Genomic DNA, 27,354 nt, shown 5'->3' with positions numbered 1-27,354 from the left:
TAGTCATAGGAACATGTATAAGTCATGAAGAAAGCAATAGCAACAAACTAAACGATCAAGTGCTAAGCTAACGGAATGGGTCAAGTCAATCACATCATTCTCCTAATGATGTGATCTCGTTAATCAAATGACAACTCTTTGTCTATGGCTAGGAAACATAACCATCTTTGATCAATGAGCTAGTCAAGTAGAGGCATACTAGTGACACTCCGTTTGTCTATGTATTCACACATGTATCATGTTTCCGGTTAATACAATTCTAGCATGAATAATAAACATTTATCATGATATAAGGAAATAAATAATAACTTTATTATTGCCTCTAGGGCATATTTCCTTCAGACTCCAGTTAAGCCGTTTCCTAGCAAGGCTTGAACTTTTCTGATGGTAGGAATAAGCTTCTTGTGTTCGGCGGCAGTAAGTTTATCAGGGAGTTGGTATTCGGCGTCGAGATGCTCAGCACGATAACCCGGCATTGGATTTTCATCAGACAGCAAGATATCTTTACAGTAGAACCATGTTTGATTCCAGTCCTTGGGATGGCTTGGCAGGACGACTTAAGGGAAGATGGCATCTCGTCTACGTTGAATTGAAATCCCGCCAAGTTCCAAGCTGGGACCATTGGTATACTTGTTCTGGCGGTTCAGATAGAAATATTCCCTGAAGAGCTCAACACTAGGTTCTTCTTGAAGGTATACCTCACAAAAAACTTGGAAGTTACAGATGTATGATACAGAATTGGGTCCGATATCTTGTGGATGGAGTTTGAAAAAGTGCAGAACATCCCTAAAGAATTTTGAGCTGGGTGGTGAGAAGCCCCGGGTCATATAATCAGTGAAGACAATAGTTTCACCGTCCTTTGGCTGAGGTCTCTCTTCAGCCGGGTCGGGAACACGATAGTGCATCACATTCTTCTCTGGAAAATATCTAACGGTGACAAAATCCTTCAAGGTGTCCTCAGTGACTGTGGAAGGAACCCAGTTGCAAGTCGTGATTGTTTTGGGCGGCATGGTGAAAGGACAACCTAAAAGACATGAACGAATTTGCCAGGTCAAGATGATTGTCAAAATTGCAAGTTAACAAATACAGTGCATGTTCAGAATGACGTCTTAAGCAAGGGCTAATGATATATGAAGTAACAATAAACCGGAAGAATAAATCGCCATGATTAAAGACATTCAAGATCTACCAAGGCTATAATTTGCTAAGTGTTAGGACAAACAGATTCTGCAGATTGAGGTTAGAAATTTGGATCTACCGCTGTTCAGAAAAAGGAAATAAATTCGAAATTTACAGAGGTGACAGTGCAAAAACAGAGGTGCCCTAGAAGAGATCTGTCGCGGTGGGGATATATTCCAGTGTTAAGAACAAGTGCTAAAACCTCTACCGCACAAGATTCATATGGTTTTTTGGATCTAACCCATGGAACTAAACAAAGAGAAAGAAGAGTGGTGACGAACACTGATGAACACCGAAGAACACCAACAAAACCTAATGACAGATCTACGGTGAAGAAAGAAGGACTTACTGATGATGTTACGACAGTGGAGTGGCGCTGCAGTTTTCTGGTCTATTCAGGGCGATGCAGCGGCCGGAGTTGAGGTAGGAGACAAAGGTCGACGGAGGCGAGGCTCATGCGGGTCGGTGTGTCGCGAGGAGGAAGAAAGGAGAAGGAGAAGAATGAAAGATGACTCTATGACCCTATTTATAAGGAAACAGGAAAACAGGCAGGTGCGAAAGACGAGGAGGCCAAATGATGGTTATCCAGCTAATTGGACACCTCAATTTTCGGAAAGACATTAAGATAAAGATCCGTTAAAGATGACGTCGAGGTGGATTTCCGAAATTCTTGGAGATGACGTCATGGCGGGTTATAAGGTTTTCACAACAAGATGTGGAAGGATTTTTCTAAGTGTTGAAGATTGATATGAACAAGTTCAAATCAACCTGGGGCCTAATGTTGGGGATATAACTATTAGGTATAACCCGCCCAGGAGGGGCTGGGTCATCCCAATGACGATTCATCACAATGAAGCCCAAGATCATATGGCGGTTCATAGATAGGCTTAGTAGAGGGCCCAGACCCGAAGGCGGCTTAAGGCTCATGATTGTAAACCGCCATGTATGTAAACTTGTATTATAAGGCATATGAGAAAGGTCACCGAGCCGGATATGTTGTATAAACCGGCCGAGACTCTGAGGGCCGCAGGGCGTCAACCCGTGTATATAAGGGGACGACCTAGCGGCGGCTTAAGACAAGAAACAACAGATCAAGAGCCGGGTCAAGCGTATTCGCTCCCTGCTCATCGAAACCCTAGCAATACCAACTACAAACTGGACTAGGCTTTTACCTTCATCGTAAGGGGCCGAACCAGTATAAACTCCTTATGTCATTTGTCCCGATTAACCCCTTTAAGCTAACCTCATCGCGATGGCTCCATGACTAAGTCCTCACACTAGGACATCTGCCGTGACAATTCCACGACAATAGCCTTGGTTTCACAACCTAGGAGAGTATGGCGTCTAGCGAGGGAAATTATCACCGCAGAGTTCCTTACTTTGATGGTACTAATTTTGCTAGTTGGAAGCATAAGATGAAAATGCATATTCTTGGACATAACCCTGCTGTTTGGGCTATTGTGTGTATTGGTTTGCAAGGTGAATTCTTCGATGGGAGAGAACCAAATCGTGAAGCAATTGCGGAAGAGTTGAAAATGCTGCAATACAACGCTCAAGCTTGCGATATCCTCTTCAATGGATTGTGCCCCGAAGAATTCAACAAAATCAGCCATATTGAGAATGCAAAGGAAATTTGTGATACGTTGATTGATATGCACGAAGGTACCGAGTCCGTCAAGGAATCCAAGTTGGATGTGCTTCAAAGTCAGCTTGACAAGTTCAAAATGAAGGATGGTGAAGGTGTCGCTGAAATGTACTCTAGGCTTGCTCTCATCACAAATGAGATTGTCGGCTTAGGAAGTGAAGAGATGACTGACAAATTCATCATCAAAAAGATCCTAAGAGCCTTGGATAGAGAATATGATACCGTGTGCACATTGATCCAAATGATGAACAATTACAAAGATCTCAAGCCAACGGAAGCCCATTGGAAGAATTGTTGCTCATGAGATGTCACTCAAGGACAAAGAAGAGCTTCACAAAAAGTCTAGTGGTGCTTATAAAGCCTCATGTGATGCTCCTGCCACATCAAGTGGAAAACAAGTCTTCAATGAGGAATTGAGCTTAATGGTGAAGAACTTCAACAAATTCTACAAGAGTAGAAGCAAAGAGAGAAGTTCCAAATCAAGATCCTACCATGACAAAAGATCTTCTAGTCGTGAACGTAATTGCTACAATCGTGGAAGACTCAGACACTACTCCAATGAGTGTATGACCCCATACAAAAGAAAAGAAGACTCACCTAAAAGAAGAAGTAGAAGAGAAGAATCACCTCCAAGAGAGAGAAGGAGTAGAGATGATCGTTATGAACAAAGAACCTCTCGCAGAAGCAAGGATTCAGAAAGGAAGGACAAGTCATCAAGGAGCTATACAAAGCGAAGACATCAAGCTCATGTTGGTGAATGGGTATCCGGTTCTGACTCCGACCACCACTCCAAGAGAAGTTATCACTCTGCCTCCGAATATACTCAAGATGAAGGTGTTGCCGGTCTTGCACTTGTGTCAACCAACTCCTATGACATATTTGACTCACCAAATGAAGGAATTGGAAGATGCTTCATGGCTAAGGGCCCAAGGTATCACACCCGAGTATATTGATTTCAATAGTGATGAAGATGATTTGCTAGGTTATGATGAGTTACTTGTTGACAATGCTAGTGATGAAAACTATGATGAAACTATTATTAATCATGCTAATCAAGATGAAACGGATGAAAATGATAAGAAGGAGATTGAGCGTCTAACTAAAGAACTAAACACTCTTAAGTTAGCTCATGAAACTACTTTAGAAGATCATCGAGAACTTTTAAAAACTCATGAGAAGCTACGGTTCAAGAAACTCAACCTAGAGCAAGACATGGGTTCTTAAAAGCTATCAATGATGATCTTCGGAAGAAAAGTTCTTCTTACATTGCCAAGCATTTACAATAATCACCTAGCAATAATCATGCTAAATCCAATATTGTTGCTTCTAGTAGTTCTCTTGATTCCACTAATGATTCTCTTAGCCAAGTTACACTTGATCAAGAAAATATCTTATTGAAGGGAATTATAGAGAAAGGTGTTTACAAGACCCTTGTCGGAAGTAAGCAATTTGAGGAAATTGTATGCAAGCAAGGAAGGCACCAGAAGAATCAAGGTGTTGGTTTTGAACAAAAGTTCAGTGCCAATGGAGTTGAGTGGGAAGAACATCAATACCCCAAGACGAAGTTTGTTCCTCAACAAGAGAAGTATGATCCTACTACCTTCAAGAGGACACAAGCTCAAGATGATCTTCCACCACAAGACCACAAGCTAAAAGGCAAGGACAAGCTTCAAGAGGAGATTGATGCATTTGAAGAAGCTCCAAAGGCCTTGGTCAAGTGGGTTCCCAAGACTACGCCAAGTTCTACTTCATCTATTACATCTACAACCCAAGGATTCCCATGAAGATGATGTGGGTCCCGAAGAAGAAGAACTAGAGAGCTCATGAGGGTGACTCCACCAACATACTCCACTCATATTCATATTGGCAAGGACAAGTGCAATCAACTTCCACATCTTGCACTAGTTCAAGGAGTCACAAACCCTCTTCTTGGTAAGTCAAGGGACAAGGTAACCTAATGCTTTCATGGACATCATCTTGTGTGTACTTCACTCTATGTCTATGGATATCCTTGTTTGTTCCTTGTGGGACTAACCCATGTGGGTATTGAAAGTACAACTCACTCAAATGGATTGATCCAAATAATCTACATCAACATTGAGCATCCACATCTTCAACATCTACATGAGGTCATCATCGATAAAACCCAAGGTTAGTTCATCCCTATAAAAAGGGGATATCACATCTAGGGGGATCTTTACTCTAGGAATTGAGCTAAAGCAACTCTAATGATGTGAACACAACAACGCTTTTATGTGAAAGTGGTAACCCCACTTGTGCTTAAGCGATGAGTATGACCTATGATCAAATGTTCTCATTTGACTCCTAAGTCAATATACTCATATATAGATGACCTAGTCATCGCCAATTGCTTGATAGATGCTAGAGTGTTTGTGCATGCTTTGCCACATATTTCATTTGCCATCTTATTGTGTGAGCATGCTGGATGCATAACTTTCTTCATTCACGGACATCCATTTGTTGCTTTGATTGTTTGGTCTTTTCTTTTGCCAAATGGATGGACAAGAATGCCTAAGTACTCCCTCTATCTATCTATGCTTTTCTCGTCTCAAACTCTATTCATACTACACCACAAAGTTTGATCAAGTCAGGTTCGAACCCTTTGGGTGAGGAGCACTCGGAGCCACCGATTCGTCATAGACTTAAACTTCCAAAACCTCTTGATGCATTTCGGTCTGACCGATTCATTCCTTTCGGTCATACCAAGTTCATTGAGTTGATCTAGGTTTCAATCTCGGTGCAATCAATTTGAATAGTTTGGTCTCACCGAGTTGCAGTAACCGCTTGCAATTCTGCATCTCGGTGCCACCGAGTTTCTCAACTCGGTCGCACCGACAGGGTCTGGAAATATATACCCATGGGTCGAATTTTGGAAATTTCTCTGAAACCCTTCGCCCGCGCCTGTCTAGCTCTGCCGACTCGAGGTCTCCGGATCATCTCCTTCATTGCCAGCGACCTCCTGCCGCTGGTCTCCGCCGCCGTCAACGGAATCTTCGCCGTCGTTGTCGCCGTAGAGAGTTCACCACCGAGTTAGGGTATGAACTCAACCCCTTTGTGTAATCTTTACCTCGGGTTCCTGCACTTAGGTCAATGCCATGAATATTACCATGTTTGAGATACTTCTATCCAATCAAAAACTCCTTTAGATTAGTTTTGATTCGAAAACTTAGGGTTAGGTTTCCGCCGAATTCATCTCGGACCGACCGAGTTGTAGAAATCGGTCTCACCGATTTGGCCCAGGCCATTGCACTTGTGATTTTCGGTCTGACCGAAACTTATAAATTGGTGTGATCGAGTTCGATTCTCAATGAAACCCTAGCAATCTCGGAGTCACCGAACTGTGTCTCGGTCTAACCAATTTCACTAGTTTAGACTCTAATATTGCTTTGGTGTCACTGAGTTTAACAAATCGGTAGCTCCGAAATGACTTCTGTAGAAAACTAAAACTAAGTTTTTAACTCGTTTGTTTTGCAAATCTCTGCACTTTGTGATGCTCATCCACTCTGTATCAACTATATCTATTCACAGGGTCAGCTTTCAGCCATGTCAGACAACAGTGACGACCAAAAAAGGTCTGAGGAACAGGTTCACTTAAGTGAGGGCACTAGTCCCTCTGACAGCTATGATGATGGGAGCAGAAGTACTCCTAGCAACCTGCCTAAGGATGCTACTAGGCAGAGGAGGAAAGGGAATTCAGATTCAGAAGATGAAGATTTTATGGCTGATGAGGAAGTCACTTCAAAGAAAAAGGTTGTCAAGAAAGAGTTTGGCACAACAGCTTCAACCAAGCCAGGTATGAAGAAGGCACCAGCCAAAAGTATCCCAATGTCCAAAGCCAGAGCCTCAACACAGGAAACCATTGAGTTCACTCTTGAACCAAAGGAGGCTGGTGAAGGCAAGAAGAGGAAGGAAAGGGTCAAGAAGACCATGGCCAGAGTAATTGGCAGACCATCCATGATCAGGGATTCAGATGAGGATGAAGAAAATGTTGCACTAGCTTCCAAAGCTCACACGTTGATGGGGGATGCCATCAAGTCAGGGGCTGCTCCATTAAAGCCCAAGATTGCCTCCAAGGCTGCTGTTGCTGCTCAAGCTTGTAAGCCTACAGCACCCAAGAGATCAACTATGAACATACCAGCCGCTGAGAAGAACAAGGTCCTAGTGCCTGAAGTGGAAGAAGAAGCCGAAGTGCTTAGAAAATTGAAGCCCAAGATCCCAGATCATGATGATACACATCATGTGGCTGAGAACATGAAGCTAAGGAAGGATGCAGGTCTCAGGCTATGGAGGTAGACATACCCATATGCCACCAGAAGGAGGACTGTTGTAGACTACAGGTTCCACACAAAGGAATAATAAGATTTCTATGAGACTGTGTGTCACATCCCTAGTTTCTGGCATTGCTCTAGGCTAGCTTCATGTGTGCATCATGTCTATATTTTTGAAACTTGAATTGAGGAATATTGGAAGCCTCAAAACCCTAAATAAAAGAGGGGCAAAAACCCTAGAAATCACATTCATTGCTCCAAAAGGCTCTTCTTAAATGTTTGATAATTTTTGGTAAGGGTTTTGGTCCCAACCAAAATATTGAACATTTTTAAGGATTTATTTTTGGGACTTTGGATTTAATTCATTAGCTATTTGAATTTGAATTATATTCATATAATTAGAATATAATTTCAAATACCCCCTGAAATATTTTATAAGCTTTTGGAAAAGTCCATCTAGCAATATAAAATATTCAGAGGAGCTTTGGCATTGTTTGAATTATTATTTTAATTCAAAACAGTGGCAAAAGAATTAAAAAAAAAAAGAAAACAGAACTGAAATAGAAATAAAAGAGAGAGAGAGGCCACCTGGGCCACTTACCTGCTTACCTGCCTGGCCCAGCTTCTCCCGCGGCCCAGCCTAGCCCATCTACCTCGCCGCTCGTCGTCTTCCTCTGCCAGTAGGCAGAGGCGAGGCGTGGCGCGCGCCCGAGAGCCCCGGCCACCTCCTGCTTCGCGCTGGAGGCCGCCCTTCGTCCTAATTCGCGCCACGACGACGCCCCGTGTCCCCTCTCTCTCTTCCCTCACTCGCTGCATCTCCTCTCCCTCCTCTGTCCCTCTCCCTCGCTCATCCCCGGACGCACCGAGACCGCCGACGAGCACCACCGGAGCCACCAGCATCCCCACGCCCAGCCAGTTAGGCCACGAGCTCCGCCTTGGATCCGGGAAGCTCTACCACGACGCACGCGACGCCGGGTGCCCTGAAGCCACGCCATCACCGCCATCTTCATCGCCACGGCCGGCGATCGCCTCCGGTCGATTCAGCGCCGCTAGGACCTCCCCGAGCTCGCTGACCTCCTCTTCGGCATCGCGGTGAGCCCCGTTGTGTTTCCCCTCTCTCCATTCGCTCGCCCCCATGCTGAACCCTTCGTCTCACCGCAACCGGAGCTCGCTGCCGCCGGCCATGCTGCCGTCGCGGCCATGGCTCATTTCGGTCGCGTCCGAGCACGGCTTTGAGTTCGTGGGGCTCACAGGAAGCCCATGCGCAGCTCAGCTTGTCCAAAACCCCACCAGGGCCTCGCGCCCGTTACCACCCGAACTCCGGCGCCGCCGCGAGCTCCGTTCCGACGAGCCCCGGCGTCCCCGCAGCCTCCCACCTACCCCATCAGATGCGGGAGAGCCCGGGCTACGCCCCGGTGCCCTCAGCCGCCGCCTCCGTCGCCTTTAGCGCAAGTCCGGCGCGTTGCCGCCGCCATTTTGGTCGCCGCCGGCGTAAGTCCGGCGATGATGACGTGTGCATCATTAGCGGCTAACCCCCCCACACTAATCAACCCCCTAGGCCACTGACAGCGGGCCCCACCCCTGGTCAAACCCCAGTCAGCGCTGGGTTTGACCGGGATTAGCTCCTGTGTCACTGACGTGTGGACCCCACACGTCAGGTTTGACCCGAGCCGGCCCCTGTTGACTTGCTGACGTCATGCCAACGTCATGATGACGCAGTAATGTTCTCTGGATTTAATTTAATTCTGAAATTCCAGAAAATGCCTAAAACTTCAATAAATCATAGAAAATTAACCGTAACTCCAAATTAAATAATTTATATATGAAAAATTATCAGAAAAATTCAAGGAATCCATCTGTATCATTTTCATGCATGTTAGAACAACTTATAGCTGCTGTTTAGCACAAATCATATAAAGGGCATTTAAATATCCACATATGGAGTTTGAATTTGAATCTTGGATTCAAACCAACTCCATTTAATCTGGTTTTAGTTGCATTAGCCCAACACACATTCATTTTGCCATGTCATGATCATGCATCATATTGTGCATTGCATTGATTGTGTTCCCTTCTGTGTTGCCGGTATTTGTCCCCTCTCGATAGACGTGATACCGATGATGTGATCGTTGACACTGATGAAGACTCAATGTTATCTTCAGAAGTGCCAGGCAAGCAAAACCCCCTTGTTCATTCCGATAAAATCCCACTCTCTCGCTCCTGCTCTCTTTTACTGCATTAGGACAACATCGATTCATCTGTTACTCGCTGCGGTAGCTGAACCCCTTTATCCTTTGCATGACCTGTCATTCCACAGTAAATAGATGAAACCCACTAGTATGAGTAGGAATTGTTTGAGCCCTGTTGTGCCTACTCATTCATGCTTGTTTGTCATGCCTGCTACTGCTTAGAGTTGAGTCAGGTCTGATTCATCGGGGATGAATCAGAGGCATGTGAACATGTCCTACTGTGTGTGAGCTAAGTGTGTGAACACGATTTGGTAAAGGTAGCGGTGAGAGGCCATGTAGGAGTACATGGTGGGTTGTCTCATTGCAGCCGTCCTCAGGAACTGAGTTCTGTGTTTGTGATCCATGATTCAGCTACTACCATACATTGGGCCCTGAAATATGACCCCGCTCGACTTCTTATTCACCCTTGTCCTCTGTCCAGGAGTTGCAAGTAGTTTCTGGTGTTTGTAGTATGCTGGAGGCCGTGCGCAGCGCTGACCGTAGGGGTGGGCTGTGATGCGGTAGGCACGTGGCCGGGTAAACCGGGCGCCCGTTTGGTGTCACGGAACCCTGTTCACATCGTTTGGGGCTGTGAGCGAAACTCCGGCCGGATCTCCTCATGGATGGAACCCGAATAGGCGATAAACCTGGACTAGAGACTTGAGTGTTTAGGTAGGTCGTGGTCTACACCCACGTCGGCTTTCGCTTGAAGTCTGCCGAGCACATGTCGTGTGCAGACGCTAAGTGGTGGAAACATGTATGAAGAAGTACACCCCTGCAGGGTTATCATAATCTATTCGAATAGCCGTGTCCGCGGAAAAGGACTTCTGGGTTGTTTATATCAGTTCATAGACAAGTGAAAGTGGATACTTTAAAATGCGCAAGATAAGCGTGAGTGCTATGGATGGCGTTCTCGTAGGGAGACGGGAGCGGATCCATAGTGGTGTATTGATATGGTGAATATGTGGACTCGTGTGCGCCACCTCAAAAGAGTTACTTGCAGTCGTAGTTCAGGATAGCCACCGAGTCAAAGCTGGCTTGCTGCAGTCAAACTCCACCATCCCCTTGTTGATAATGATGCATGTGTAGATAGATCTGATGTAAGTCTTGCTGGGTACATTTGTACTCACGTTTGCCTATTTTATGTTTTGCAGAGAGACTTCAGTCTCACTAGTAGTTCCACGTGGACTTCGACGTTTAGCTTGATACCTCAGCTACGATCTTGTGCCCTCGGCAGGATCTGATAGATAGTCAGGCTTCTCAGCCTTTTTCATTTATAGATGTCTGTACTCAGACATGATAGCTTCCGCTTGTGCTTTGACTTGTATGCTCTGATTGTTGGGTCATGAGACCCATGATTGTAATATCGCGCTCCTCGGAGCCTATTGAATAAATTACTTGAGTCGTAGAGTCATGTTGTGATGCCATGTTGTATTTGCACATATCGAGCATATTGTGTGTATGTTATTGAAATGCTTGGTATGTGTGGGATCTGACCATCTAGTTGTTTATCTTTAGTAGCCTCTCTTACGGGGAAATGTCTCCTAGTGTTTCCACCGAGCCATGGTAGCTTGCTACTGCTCCGGAACACTTAGGCTGGCCGGCATGTGTCCTTCTTCGTTCCTGTGTCTGTCCCTTCAGGGAAATGTCACGCGATGAATATCGGAGTCCTGTTAGCCCGCTACAGCCCGGTTCACCGGAGTCCTGCTAGCCCAGTGCTACAGCCTGGATTCACTCGCTGATGACCGACACATTCGATGCTGGGTCATGGATGCCTGTCCCTGTAAGTCTGTGTCACTTTGGGTTTACGACTAGCCATGTCAGCCCGGGCTCCTTATCATATGGATGCTAGCGACACTGTCATATACGTGTGCCAAAAGGCGCAAACGGTCCCGGGCAAAGGTAAGGCGACACCCGTGGGAACACCGTGCGTGAGGCCGCAAAGTGATATGAGGTGTTACCGGCTAGATCAATGTGACATCGAGTCAGGGTCCTGACAGCGTTGGTATCAGAGCTTGACTGCCTGTAGGATTACCAAGCCAAACTGGTCGAAGTTGAGTCTAGAAATTCTTTAGTTATATAAGGGAATTGATTGTGGGATGGAACGTAAGGCTCTTTTTACTCCTTATACCTCATGGCCTTCTGATCTGAGTCATCATCTTCTCTTCTACGGGGATTAAGAACTAGGCTTTCTCTTCTTTCTATCAGGATCACGTGTTACTAATCCGTAGACTTATAAGATTGTTGGATTTAAGTCTCAGTTCAGTTCCTACTACTTCCGTATGTTAATTGTTGATCTCGAAACCTTGATATTGTGCTTCTGAGTGGTTATGACACCATTCTTGTGAATGTCTCAAGTCTTTTCTGAGCATTTACAGCCGTTATGCTGTCCGAGTCATTTCAGGTTTCTAAATAGTCTGATGCATTTGCAAAATCCTTTCCCTATGGTTTCGATGCTCCTTTATGCCAGCTCAATCACACTAATCAGTAAGTTGAGGTACTCTATTACCTTGACATATATGTTGGAGATATTATTATGACCCTAGGTGTCTTAGGGGATCACCTAGTAATTTAGCCATGATTGGTGTCCCAGTGTGATGATTCTGGCCATCATTCTCGAAAGCATCCCGTGATGTTATTAGTTAGTAGGTATTCTATTCCTGGGTTTTGAACCCGAGATTCATCCTACCGACATCATGTTGATAGTGTTTGCTAGCTCCCTTAGGTTATTAGTAACCTTTGCATTAGTCCTCGATGTTCGTGGTATTCCTTTCTTCCAAATACTATGAACCGCTTATGGCAGATGTTCCTCGCTGATCGAAAGATCACAATCAGAGTGCTCTTGATGGGTTCTCGATTCTACATTGTGACTCTGCCAGTTCTACCTTTCTGCATGGGTTATCCGGAAGAGATATGTTGAACTTGGTTCGACATACTAATCTATGCATCCACAACTCAGAAAATTATATGTTCCTTTGAGTTGTTCTCTTTAGTTGCATTCCGACCCTCGTCTATCAATTGATAGTCAAGAGTATGCGTGCGTTCGTTTATCGATGCCTATTACTCTTGTGGTCCGTCAAGCCATTCTATCGCAGAATGACTAGGAGAAACAAACTCCAGTACCTCTTCCATATCTAGGATTGGGTCAAAGCAATTGTGCCCCGCAGATCAAAATGCCAGCCCAGCTTTTGATTCTGTTCTACCCTGAAGTATTACCGTCTTTATGTCAGGATTTTCATGAGGATTGCACCGGCTCTTGTGAATTCTTGATGTAGTGATACTTCTCGCCATCATTATTCATCCCTCGGTTCCGTGTTGTCGCAACCGGAATGCCGACAAATGAATCATGGCGTGTGAAATCAATACTCCTAGCAACCTTGTTGCTTGGTAGTTAAAGGATAATAATTTCATTCTTAGCATGTTGGTTAGCGAATCATCATTCTAAGATTGATTGTGCTACCTAGTCCTTATTTCCTGGTGCACTCTTTGATTGATGAGTTAGGATTTGTCAAGTCCTCGCTCATTTGATCATATCATCTTGCCCTGAAAAGCAAGATTGTTCTCGAGCTTAGTAACATATCGGTGGTTCGTGATTTTCCGAAGATCTTCTCGGAAGTACTACCAGGTCGTCACCTGACCGTTATGTTGAGCCCGTGATCAAGTCGGGTTCTTGTGGACCACCCTTTCTCCAAGAATCTGTGATGGTTATCCCGGAGCTAGTTGGTTAAGCTAGACAACAACTTGGAGAGTTGGAAGATAAAAGCTTGTCTGACTTAGTTCATGTTAAGGGATATCTTTCTGTGTATGTGTGTGTGTTGAAGAAAGATGATATCTTCATTAATTGGTCCTTGTGATCAGTTGTTGGACCTATTGTCTTACCCCATCTATAATTTGAGTATGGGCTATCATCCAATCAGACCAGAACCAACGATATTCGTAATGTTGTCTTACTCGTGGTTGATCCCTCGAGCATACACCATTATATTTTTTGGGTCTGACCAATGCTAACACTTGTTCTCTTAACTATGGAATTCCTTTTAAGGGGAAACCCGGAAGAATTGTTGTTGAGCCCATTGACAACATCCTTATCTCCTCCATGATTTTGTTGAACATCAAGTTAGTGTTGGAAACTTTTGAAAGCATTTTCTTCATGCTGGCTCATGAAGTATTTGTGGATGAAGGTAGTGACTTCCTTTAACTCATGTGCATCTGATGCAAGTTGCCGCCGTGGATTCGAGAAAGTCAATGTTGCTTTCTTTGGAATCATTCCAAATCAGTCATGCACACGTGCGAAGAATGCTGTGGTTTGAAGACTTGCAACCTTCAATCTATATGTATCCCTAGCACACCAAGCCACTGACTGATTTGTTCAAGGAGAAGGAGTATCTTCATAAGAGCTAATCCGGACTTATGAAAGAACTTTGATATCCTCGCTGATGGTTCCCAACCAGAACTCGGTAGTGTTTTATTGTAAGACTACCAGGTGGGCATGCTTGTCTGGGACAACGTGTTCACATGTTTGTAGCAGAACCAGCTCATGTTTTGGAGCTTGCTATCGTAGTTCATCTCCCGAGAATCCCGCAACGTCATCTCGTCAATTTGTGTTGCAAACTTTCATTTTTCTTCCTAAGACTCGATGAGCCTGGAATATCCTAACACCAACCAGAGCTGAATCTCAGGCAGATATGATGGTTGGAACATTTCCCTAAGAACTATAATATTGGTCTCTCGATAACCGGTAAGGTGGATGTCGTGGCCAACACACCCATCCGGTAGACCTATTATTATAGTATCTTGTTTGAGGAAGTTGGCCACCCCCCCCCATAGGGATTTCGTAGGATTTACTCCCTAGTTGCCCCTATGGATTTTTGTGTTCCCGAAGTCCGACCTTTTACTTGATGTTTTAGATATCAAACCATATCTATGAATGGGTTATACTAGCACATCAAGGAGAACATTAGAAGCGGAGTGCTAAATGTCTCTCGGTCGATCATCCAGATTTTATTTGCTTGGCCTCGCTAAGGTGAAATCTGAGAAAGTGTTATCCTCCTTCGCATCTGCATCGTCCATCGCTATTTATCATGGTAGTATGTTGTGTTGTCAGCACCCTTGACGCGGTTGTTGATAAAACCTTGATGATTATGGAAATGCTCAAGTTCTTGAGAGCACGCACAAACGCTACGTCTTATCATCGGCACTAGCTGGGATTGCCCCAGATTTCCTCGGTTATGCTATAACCACTCCAACAGTGAATTCACTCTCTATTGTTGGGTTCTTCCCCAGTTACCAGAATCATTCCCAGCATTTGCATTTTGTTCCCAGCTTGCACCACCAATGTGCCATTCTACCATGGGTCTCTTCCATTTCCGGTGATAAGCAAATTCATCCATTACGTTGTCTTCAACAAGGTAATCCACATCATCCAAGTCCGAGTATGCCATTCTACCGACCCCGCCAATCGATTGCTGTGATTTGCCTTAGGCTGATATAGAGAGTCTAAATGATCTCTATATCAAAGGTAATTCTTTTTGCCACTTAAGGGGATATTTCTACGAGTCACCGTCCCTAAGGTGCATCGTTATGGTATCATGGCAACTCAACTCCTTGCTACGTTGGCAATCGTTTACCACCTTCTTAAGTGTGGAATTATTGTCTACCTAGTGAACCTTCGTTATCCGTTTCTTTCCACCCCTCTTGATGTGTATCTCGTGTCTCAACCCGAAAGATGGTTCTATGTCTCATTCCGTAAGTTAATCTTGAGTTGCTCGATCTTCGAGGAGATCGACCCTTCTAGAGTCTCCTTCTTCCCCCCCCCCCTGTCATGTTGACAGGATTTCTCAGAGCAAGACGACAAGACAAAGATGGTGGACGAATCAAAGTCCATTTGAAGTGCAACTGGATCGTGAAGATTATACTAGTTTGCGTTTCCCCTTCACCTTACCCTACACTTGAATCTCGAGACGAGATTCTTGTTTAGTGGGGGTGAGTTGTCACATCCCTAGTTTCTGGCATTGCTCTAGGCTAGCTTCATGTGTGCATCATGTCTATATTTTTGAAACTTGAATTGAGGAATATTGGAAGCCTCAAAACCCTAAATAAAAGAGGGGCAAAAACCCTAGAAATCTCATTCATTGCTCCAAAAGGCTCTTCTTAAATGTTTGATAATTTTTGGTAAGGGTTTTGGTCCCAACCAAAATATTGAACATTTTTAAGGATTTATTTTTGGGACTTTGGATTTAATTCATTAGCTATTTGAATTTGAATTATATTCATATAATTAGAATATAATTTCAAATACCCCCTGAAATATTTTATAAGCTTTTGGAAAAGTCCATCTAGCAATATAAAATATTCAGAGGAGCTTTGGCATTGTTTGAATTATTATTTTAATTCAAAACAGTGGCAAAAGAATTAAAAAAAAAGAAAACAGAACTGAAATAGAAATAAAAGAGAGAGAGAGGCCACCTGGGCCACTTACCTGCTTACCTGCCTGGCCCAGCTTCTCCCGCGGCCCAGCCCAGCCCATCTACCTCGCCGCTCGTCGTCTTCCTCTGCCAGTAGGCAGAGGCGAGGCGTGGCGCGCGCCCGAGAGCCCCGGCCACCTCCTGCTTCGCGCTGGAGGCCGCCCTTCATCCTAATTCGCGCCACGACGACGCCCCGTGTCCCCTCTCTCTCTTCCCTCACTCGCTGCATCTCCTCTCCCTCCTCTGTCCCTCTCCCTCGCTCATCCCCGGACGCACCGAGACCGCCGACGAGCACCACCGGAGCCACCAGCATCCCCACGCCCAGCCAGTTAGGCCACGAGCTCCGCCTTGGATCCGGGAAGCTCTACCACGACGCACGCGACGCCGGGTGCCCTGAAGCCACGCCATCACCGCCATCTTCATCGCCACGGCCGGCGATCGCCTCCGGTCGATTCAGCACCGCTAGGACCTCCCCGAGCTCGCTGACCTCCTCTTCGGCATCGCGGTGAGCCCCGTTGTGTTTCCCCTCTCTCCATTCGCTCGCCCCCATGCTGAACCCTTCATCTCACCGCAACCGGAGCTCGCTGCCGCCGGCCATGCTGCCGTCGCGGCCATGGCTCATTTCGGTCGCGTCCGAGCACGGCTTTGAGTTCGTGGGGCTCACAGGAAGCCCATGCGCAGCTCAGCTTGTCCAAAACCCCACCAGGGCCTCGCGCCCGTTACCACCCGAACTCCGGCGCCGCCGCAAGCTCCGTTCCGACGAGCCCCGGCGTCCCCGCAGCCTCCCACCTACCCCATCAGATGCGGGAGAGCCCGGGCTACGCCCCGGTGCCCTCAGCCGCCGCCTCCGTCGCCTTTAGCGCAAGTCCGGCGCGTTGCCGCCGCCATTTTGGTCGCCGCCGGCGTAAGTCCGGCGATGATGACGTGGGCATCATTAGCGGCTAACCCCCCCCCACACTAATCAACCCCCTAGGCCACTGACAGCGGGCCCCACCCCTGGTCAAACCCCAGTCAGCGCTGGGTTTGACCGGGATTAGCTCCTGTGTCACTGACGTGTGGACCCCACACGTCAGGTTTGACCCGAGCCGGCCCCTGTTGACTTGCTGACGTCATGCCAACGTCATGATGACGCAGTAATGTTCTCTGGATTTAATTTAATTCTGAAATTCCAGAAAATGCCTAAAACTTCAATAAATCATAGAAAATTAACCGTAACTCCAAATTAAATAATTTATATATGAAAAATTATCAGAAAAATTCAAGGAATCCATCTGTATCATTTTCATGCATGTTAGAACAACTTATAGCTGCTGTTTAGCACAAATCATATAAAGGGCATTTAAATATCCACATATGGAGTTTGAATTTGAATCTTGGATTCAAACCAACTCCATTTAATCTGGTTTTAGTTGCATTAGCCCAACACACATTCATTTTGCCATGTCATGATCATGCATCATATTGTGCATTGCATTGATTGTGTTCCCTTCTGTGTTGCCGGTATTTGTCCCCTCTCGATAGACGTGATACCGATGATGTGATCGTTGACACTGATGAAGACTCAATGTTATCTTCAGAAGTGCCAGGCAAGCAAAACTCCTTTGTTCATTCCGATACAATCCTACTCTCTCGCTCCTGCTCTCTTTTAATGCATTAGGACAACACCGATTCATCTGTTACTTGCTGCGGTAGTTGAACCCCTTTATCCTCTGCATGACCTGTCATTGCCACAGTAAATAGATGAAACCCACTAGCATGAGTAGGAGTTGTTTGAGCCCTGATGTGCCTACTCATTCATGCTTGTTTGTCATGCCTGCTACTGCTTAGAGTTGAGTCAGGTCTGATTCATCGGGGATGAATCAGAGGTGTGTGAACATGTCCTACTGTGTGTGAGCTAAGTGTGTGAACATGATTTGGTAAAGGTAGCGGTGAGAGGCCATGTAGGAGTACATGGTGGGTTGTCTCATTGCAGCCGTCCTCAGGAACTGAGTTCTGTGTTTGTGATCCATGATTCAGCTACTACCACGCATTGGGCCCGAAACCAATGGACCCTCTCGGCTTCTTGATCACCCTTGTCCTCTGTCCAGGAGTTGCAAGTAGTTTCTGGTGTTTGTAGTATGCTGGAGGCCGTGCGCAGCGCTGACCGTAGGGGTGGGCTGTGATGCGGTAGGCACGTGGCCGGGTAAACCGGGCGCCCGTTTGGTGTCACGGAACCCTGTACACATCGTTTGGGGCTGTGAGCGAAACTCCGGCCGGATCTCCTCATGGATGGAACACGAATAGGCGATAAACCTGGACTAGAGACTTAGGTGATTAGGTAGGTCGTGGCCGACACCCACGTTGGGCTTCCGCTTGAAGGTTGCCGAGTACATGTCGTGTAAACGGCGGTAAGTGGTGAGAGCGTGTGTGAAGAAGTACACCCCTGCAGGGTTAATATGATCTATTCGAATAGCCGTGTCTGCGGAAAAGGACTTCTGGGTTGCTTATATCAGTTCATAGACAAGTGAAAGTGGATACTCTAAAATACGCAAGATAAGCGTGAGTGCTATGGATGGCGTTCTCGTAGGGAGACGGGAGCGGATCCATAGTGGTGTATTGATATGGTGAATATGTGGACTCGTGTGCGCCACCTCAAAAGAGTCGCTTGCAGTCGTAGTTTAGGATAGCCACCGAGTCAAGCTGGCTTGCTGCAGTTAAACCCCACCATCCCCTTTGTTGATAATGATGCATATGTAGTTAGTTCTGATGTAAGTCTTGCTGGGTACATTTGTACTCACGTTTGCCTATTTTATGTTTTGCAGAGAGACTTCGGTCTCACTAGTAGTTTCGCGTGGACTTCGACGTTTAGCTTGTTACCTCAGCTGCGATCTTGTGCCCTCAGCAGGATCTGGTAGATAGTCAGGCTTCTCAGCCTTTTTCATTTATAGATGTCTGTACTCAGACATGATAGCTTCCGCTTGTGCTTGATTTGTATGCTCTGAATGTTGGGTCATGAGACCCATGTTTGTAATATCTCGCTCCTCGGAGCCTATTGAATAGATTACTTGAGTCATAGAGTCATGTTGTGATGCCATGTTGTATTTGCACATATCGAGCATATTGTGTGTATGTTATTGAAATGCTTGGTATGTGTGGGATCTGACCATCTAGTTGTTTATCTTTAGTAGCCTCTCTTACGGGGAAATGTCTCCTAGTGTTTCCACCGAGCCATGGTAGCTTGCTACTGCTCCGGAACACTTAGGCTGGCCGGCATGTGTCCTTCTTCGTTCCTGTGTCTGTCCCTTCAGGGAAATGTCACGCGATGAATATCGGAGTCCTGTTAGCCCGCTACAGCCCGGTTCACCGGAGTCCTGCTAGCCCAGTGCTACAGCCTGGATTCACTCGCTGATGACCGACACGTTCGATGCTGGGTCATGGATGCCTGTCCCTGTAAGTCTGTGTCACTTTGGGTTTACGACTAGCCATGTCAGCCCGGGCTCCTTATCATATGGATGCTAGCGACACTGTCATATACGTGTGCCAAAAGGCGCAAACGGTCCCGGGCAAAGGTAAGGCGACACCCGTGGGAACACCGTGCGTGAGGCCGCAAAGTGATATGAGGTGTTACCGGCTAGATCAATGTGACATCGAGTCAGGGTCCTGACACTGTGCTCCTAGAAAAGAAGCCCATAGTCAGTGATATGAGATGGGTTGACTGAACTTACATTGATAACAATGCAGATCGCTTCCCAGGAGTTCATGACAGCTTCAGACTGACTAGAGTTAACAAATTTGTTGGCCAGAAACTCACCAAGTGGAATGATGAGATGGTGATGCAGTTCTACTACACAACACATTTTTACCCAGATGGTAAAATTGCTTGGATGACTGAGGGTACTAGGTACCAGTCTACAGTTGCAGAGTGGGACAAGCTTATCAATGCCCCTGAAGAGCAAGAGGATGACAAAGATGTGTATGCCAAGCCAAGGAAAGGACACAACTCCATGGCACACATGTAAGGAGATTCCTGATGCTGCCCTAGATACTCACAAGTTTGGCTATGTGTACTATCTGTTGTCTGGTTTGCCCACAATCAACACTATCCTCAGGCACACATTGTTGCCCAAGTCTGGAGATGACAGGATGATAAGAGGACATTCCATCAATTTGCTGCACATGTTTGACATACCAGAGAAGTTCAAAGTGATGACATTCATTGTAGAGACAATCAAGATGACTGCTACTGATCAAAAGAGATCATGTGGACATGCTCCACACATTCAGATGCTCATCAACTCCAAGATGGGCAAAGGCACATATCTCTTGGACAAGGAGCACCTTCCCTTGCCTGACTTTGAAGACAATGAAGTTGTCATGGATGCTACACATCCTACTTCAGTAGAGGCTCAGGAGAAGAGGGAGAAAGCTAAAGCAGAGAAGGCAGCACAAACTTCACAAGTTCCAGATGCTTCAACTGCTCACCTCAAGACCAAGCAGGATCAGCTGAGCTATCTGCTTGAGGCCACTGTCAGAATTGAGAAAGGATTGACAACCCTGACTCAAAATCAAGAGAGTTTTGAGAGGATCATCAAGACAAAGTTTTATGATCTAGACTTGAAGGTCACAGAGATCCAGACTGCAGTTGAGCAACTCCAGGATGAACCTGAAGAGAGAAGAGGGAGAGCTACCACTGAAGCTTTTTAGAGAGTGCCTAGGGCACAAAGGTCTGTAGCTATGCCAGCCAGTGACACAAGGGCTACTACATCAGCACCAGCGGCTACAGCCTCTGTTGTCCCTCCAATTGCTACTCCACCAGCTTCACAGACCTCTTCGGATGCATTCGTTGCAGGACTCCTCTCCACGCCACTGATACGTCTCCAACATATCTATAATTTTTGATTGTTCCATGCTATTATATTATCTGTTTTGGATGTTTAATGGGCTTTAATATGCTCCTTTATATTATTTTTGGGACTAACCTATTAACCGGAGGCCTAGTGCCAGTTTTTGTTTTTTTGCCTATTTTAGAGTTTTGCAGAAAAAAAATACCAAACGGAGTCCAAACGGAATGAAACCTTCGCGATGATCTTTCTTTGACCGAAAGCAATCCAGAAGACTTGGAGTCTAAGTCTGGAACTCCACAAGGAAGCCATGAGGCAGGAGGGCGCGCCCAGGGGGTAGGCACGCCCCCATCCTCGTGGGCCCCTCGTAGCTCCACCGACGTACTTCTTTCGCCTATATATACTCTTATACCCTAGAAACATCAGGGGAGCCACGAAACCACTTTTCCATCGCCGCAACCTTCTGTACCCGTGAGATCCCATCTTGGGGCCTTTTTCGGCGATCTGTCGGAGGGGGAATCGATCACCGAGGGCTTCTACATGAACACCATTGCCTCTCCGATGAAGCGTGAGTAGTTTACCACAGACCTTCGGGTCCATAGTTATTAGCTAGATGGCTTCTTCTCTCTCTTTGATTCTCAATACAAAGTTCTCCTCGATGTTCTTGGAGATCTATTCGATGTTATACTCTTTTGTGGTGTGTTTGCCGAGATCCAATGAATTATGGATTTGTGAACAAGATTATCTATGAATATTATTTGGTTCTTCTCCGAAATCTTATGTGCATGATTTGATATCTTTACAAGTCTCTTCGAATTATTAGTTTAGTTTGGCCTACTAGATTGATCTTTCTTGCAATGGGATAAGTGCTTAGCTTTGGGTTCAATCTTGCGGTGTCCTTTCCCAGTGACAGTAGGGGCAACAAGGCACATATTGTATTGTTGCCATCGAGGATAAAAAGATGGGGTTTATATCATATTTCTTGAGTTTATCTCTCTACATCATGTCATCTGGCTTAATGCGTCACTCCGTTCTTATGAACTTAATACTCTAGATGCATGCTGGATAGCGGTTGATGTGTGGAGTAATAGTAGTAGATGCAGAATCGTTTCGGTCTACTTGACACGGACGTGATGCCTATATTCATGATCATTGCCTTAGATATCTTCATAACTATGCGCTTTTCTATCAATTGCTCGGCAGTAATTTGTTCACCCACCGTAATACATGCTATCTTGAGAGAAGCCACTAGTGAAACCTATGGCCCCCGGGTCTCTTTCCTATTATATTACATCTCTTTTATTTACATCGCATCCCGTCTACTATTTTGCAATCTTTACTTTCCAATCTATACAACAAAAATACCAAAAATATTTACTTTACTATCTCTATTAGATCTCACTTTTGCGAGTGACCATGAAGGGATTGACAACCCCTTTATCATGTTGGTTGCAAGGTTCTTGATTGTTTGTGCAGGTACTAGGTGACCTGTGTGTTGTCTCCTACTGGATTGATACCTTGGTTCTCAAAAATGAGGGAAATACTTACGCCACTTTGTTGCATCACCCTTTCCTCTTCTAGGGAAAACGAACGCATGCTCAAGAGGTAGCAGCCACCTTCGCACTCCGGAGCTCCCGGAGATCGTGCTTAGAGAGCCGCATAGCACTATGCATTTTCAAGCTTTTTGGTAACTTGTTGCCAAAGGGGGAGAAAGTGTATCGATCATAGGCTTCGAGAGAGAGTGTGTTTTGCTTCTTTTGCCTCTCTTGCTACTTTATTTGCTTGCTCGTTTGGTTAATACTCCACTTGTGTGTGAGAGAGATACTTATATGACCATGTGCTTGATCATACCATACTTTAATGTTTGTGCTTGAATGATGATATTCTATCTCTCATGTATGATCATTCATATCTTGTATTGGTAATGGGTGCATATTTCATATTCTATCATTTTGAGCGCTCCACCAAGATGTATGTGACAGGGAAGAGTAACCCATGATCCTAATCGATTGTGCATTTGCATTCAAAAGCAAATTTTTAAAAATGCACAAATTTAGGGGGAGCTCTTGCTTATCACATACTTCTCAAAGCGACGATGTACTTCATTTATATTATCATTTGTCGAAGCTTTGATCTATATGTTGTCATCAATTACCAAAAAGGGGGAGATTGAAAGTGCAACTAATCCCTGGGTGGTTTTGGTAATTCATAAAAACATATAGCTCATTGAACTAATATCCATTCAAGATTAATGTTTCAGAAAGTTCAATGATTGGTATGGCATGGACTAGAGATGTGGACCCCTCAAAATGCTAAGGACACATATTGGCAAAAGCTCAAGACTCTACATTTTCATTTTAGTGATCCAAGATCACATTGAGTCCATAGAAAAAGCCAATACTATTAAAAGGGGATGTGGTGTTGCTTAATGGCTTGCTTGCTCAAAATTCTTAGTGATATGCTCCAAAAGCCCTCAACCACTTTCTCATTTCCACATATGTCCTAAACCTAAAGTCAAACTCGGCCCCACCGATTTGATCTATCCGGCGCCATCGAGTTCACTTGACATAGCCATTGCCAGCAACCCTAATCAGTTCGGTCTCACTAATAGGGATCTCGATCTCACCGAGATGGGATTGCACACTCTCTGTTTCCCTTCGGAACGTTTCGGTCTAACTGAGATGAGTGATCGGTCCCACCGAGTTGGCGATGCAAACTCTCTGTTTCCTTTTCGTAACATTTCGGTCTCACCGATATGAGCGATCGGTCCCACCGATTTTGCCTGACCAAGTCTCTGTTTGCTTATTATTGAAATCGGTCTCACCGAGTTCATGTGATCAGTCTCACCGAGATGAGGTTTCGCACTAACCCTAGCGCATCGGTCTCACCGAGTTGGTATTGTCGGTCCCACGAAAAAGCCTAACATTCAGATTTTGAACCAGGTCGGTCTCACCGAGTTTCTGTATTCGGTCCCACCGAGTTCGGTAAATTGTGTGTAACAGTTAGATTTTGTGTGGAGGCTATAAATACCCCCACCCCCTCTTCATTTGAGAGAGAGCCATTAGAACGTGCCTACACTTCCACTACTCATTTTCTGAGAGAGAACCACCTACTCATGTGTTGAGACCAAGATATTCCAATCCAACCACAAGAATCTTGATCTCTAGCCTTCCCCAAGTTGCTTTCCACTCAAATCATCTTTCCACCATATCCAAATATGTGAGAGAGAGTTGAGTGTTGGGGATACTATCATTTGAAGCACGAGAGTAAGGAGTTCATCATCAACACACCATCTATTATCTTTTGGAGAGTGGTGTCTCCTAGATTGGTTAGGTGTCACTTGGGAGCCTCCGTCAAGATTGTGGAGTTGAACCAAGGAGTTTGGAAGGGCAAGAAGATCGCCTACTTAGTGAAGATCTACCCAAGTGAGGCAAGTCCTTCATGGGTGATGGCCATGGTGGGATAGACAAGGTTGCTTCTTCGTGGACCCTTCATGGGTGGAGCCCTCCATGGACTCGCGCAACCGTTACCCTTCGTGGGTTGAAGTCTCCATCAATGTGGATGTACGATAACACCATCTATCGGAACCACGCCAAAAATCTCTGTGTCTGTATTGCGTTTGCTCCCTCCAAACTCCTCCCCTTTACCTTCATATGCAATGATTTACATTCCGCTGCTATACTCTTACAATTGCATGTGTAGGTTGATTGCTTGACTTGTGTTAAGGTGCTAAAATCTACCAGGACATAAAATTGAGAAAAGGCTAGATTTTTTATTTGGTCAAGTAGTCTAATCACCCCCTAGACATACATTCGATCCTACAACATCCTACCATACAAGATCCGAGAGTATTATATCTCCAGCAAAGTGGGTTAGTGAAGTTACTCTCCTCAGTTCACCACTGGCTTGTTTTCCCAGGACCTACTTCATGGGATCTCCGATCACATAGGTTGGGTTACCACCATGGCAACTCATGTGAGTATCATACCCATATCCCTCAATGCATTATCTATCACAACACGCGATAGCCGTTTAGTAAAGGGATCTACCAGATTCTTAGCCATTTGGACATAATCCAACGCTATCACTTTAGAGCTTCTTAATTTTCTGACAACTTCTAATCTCATTCTTATGTGTTTATTGGACTTCATGTTGTCCTTTGAACTCTTCACCTTGGCAATAATAGTCTGATTGTCACAATCCATAAGGATAGCTGGAACTGGCTTCTCAACCAATGGCAAGTCTGTAACGCCCCAAGACCGGAGCTTCAGATGCCTTCCAGGGTTTCCGGGTTTCGAGGTGTGATTTTTTTGGTTCGTTGCATCATGTGCATTGCATCATGTCATCATGCCATCATCTCATAAATCTTTTGCAACTCAACTAAATAAAATGCATAGATCTTTGATCTATTTAAATTGAGGGAACTCACCTGGTGATTTCTCTATATAACATATCCTCCTAATAATTATGGAGCTATTATTAAATATTCCATTCTTTTGGAATTAACCATTGACACACTTGCAAATAAATCCCAATGCCTTTGTTATCTCAATTCTTGGTCTCCGACTTCTCCTCATATTCTTTTATCGTTTTATCGAGGCTCTTCCTAATTGTTCAACATTTTTGGAAACTTCGGATTCCTACTCCTTTTCAAACGAGTTGAATTAAATTCAAATACATTTGAATTTAATCTTTCAATCTTGGCCATTTCTATTTTCGCGGAATGAGCACATTTTTGTGAATCCGGGGAAATTATTCCCATGCGCAACTCCTTCCCAAACCCTCTCTTTCTTCTCCTCTCCCTAATTTTTCTTTTCTGTTAAAGTAAATAAGATTTTAAGAGAGAGGGAGAAATAGCAGCAGTGCCCTTGGCCCTCACTGTTCAGCCCAGCAGCCTGGGATCTCTTCCTGCGGCCTGTTCAAAACGCCCGGTTGACCCCCCCTTCTACTGGGCCGTCCCCAAGCCCACCTAACCCTCTAACCCTAAAACTAACCCTCTCCCTGCCCGATCCCACTCACCCTCTCCCTCTCGTCCTCGTCCACCGCCGCCAGGGAGAAGCCCCGCGCATCGATCTCTCCCTCATCTCGCTCCTCCCTCGATCCCTCTCCTCCTCTGTTTCCTTCTGCCCAGCGCCACCCACACCCGCAATGTGCCCCATCCCCGCACTCCCTCACGCATCGCCAGGGAGGGGAGTTCCCCAGCATGCATGAGCCTCGTCGCCCCGCCTCCTTTTTCCTCACAGCGCCGCGGCTACGATCGAGCTTTCCCCCGGCGAAGCCTCTTCTTCTCCTCCACCTCTCCGCGCCTCCTCGTCGCGCCGCTACCTGCCTCTGCGCGCGCGTCACCCCGCCTCAGCGCCGCCGTCCTCCATGGCCGCAGCCAGCCGAGCTCGAAGCTCCCGCCGCCACCACCTCGTCCCTGCGCTGTAGGGCGTCGCCTCCGGCCGAATCCAGCCGCCCGTGGCCTCTCCTCGAGCAGTGGCCGCCCACATCTCGCCGGAGAGACTCCTCCTCGCCGCCACGATGTGCATCGAAGGTCTGGGCGCCGTGAACGAGTTCCCCTGCGACCAGCGCCGCCGTGGCTGTTCCCTCGCCTTCCTCCTCTGCGCCACCTGCCCGCCGGCAGGGCCTTGTCCCTACCTCCGGCGCGCCAAGTTCGCCGTCATCGTCCCCCTTGCTGTTGCTGCTCCTCGTAGGTCTTCCTGGTGCCCTCATCTCTGCTCGCGGGAGGACGAGTGTGACCGCTGCTTCGATCTGCGATGCGCGAGACCCCTTGGCCTTGCTGTGATCTGGATATGTCGATACCACCGTTGCCACGTTGATTCCTCTGCCCCGGAGTACCTCAAGTTCGTTTACACGAGGCTGCCAAGTACCTCTACGCACGGATATCTTCAAGTAACACGATGATCCGAGAACAACTACCGTCAACGTGCATCTTGCTCATATTTCCATCTAATTTAACAATATCACACACTTTGATCCATGATAAAAATACTTAAAATTGTTGTTTGCTTTTTTTTCATAAATGGCTTGCTAAAATGATTTAATTCATAACTAAATAACCATAGCTCGGTTTTTAATAAACTTTATATGTAAATGGGGTAGAGTTTTGCCTAGTTTAACATGGTGGCATCACTTTGCATGTTTAACAACTATAAAATTTGGTTTAGGGTAGAACAACACCAAACCTAATATATGCATATAGGGATTTATCGAAATTGTTGTTAGTTGCTTCCGGCCTCATTTAAACTTGCCTAGATAGATAGTTGCATTATGCTTCACCTCTTGACATGTTTTAACAATATTTAATATTGGTGGGTACATAAACGAGATCGAACTAAATAACTTGAATGTGGTGTTTCGTCAATATGCAACGTTGCATATTGAGCTCCACTTAATTTGTAGGATTGTTTGTGCACTTTGCCATGCCATGCATACTTAAACCGGACATGCATCATACTTGATTGTGCATCATGCCATGATTATGTGATGGTTGTTTACCATGATTGTTTGCTTCTTTCCGGTGTTGCTTCTTCGGGTTGGTTCCGATAACGTCGTGTTGTGAGGATTCGTTCGACTTCGTCCGTTTGTCTTCGTCATGGACTCGTTCTTCTTCCTTGCGGGATTTCAGGCAAGATGACCATACCCTCGAAATCACTTCCATCTTTGCTTGCTAGTTGCTCGCTCTTTTGCTATGCCTCTGCTGCGATACCCACCTTGTCCTAGCAA

Source organism: Triticum dicoccoides, chromosome 6A, assembly GCF_002162155.2.
Source record: "Triticum dicoccoides isolate Atlit2015 ecotype Zavitan chromosome 6A, WEW_v2.0, whole genome shotgun sequence".
Lineage (NCBI taxonomy): Eukaryota > Viridiplantae > Streptophyta > Magnoliopsida > Poales > Poaceae > Triticum > Triticum dicoccoides.
This window is presented reverse-complemented; position numbering follows the sequence as displayed.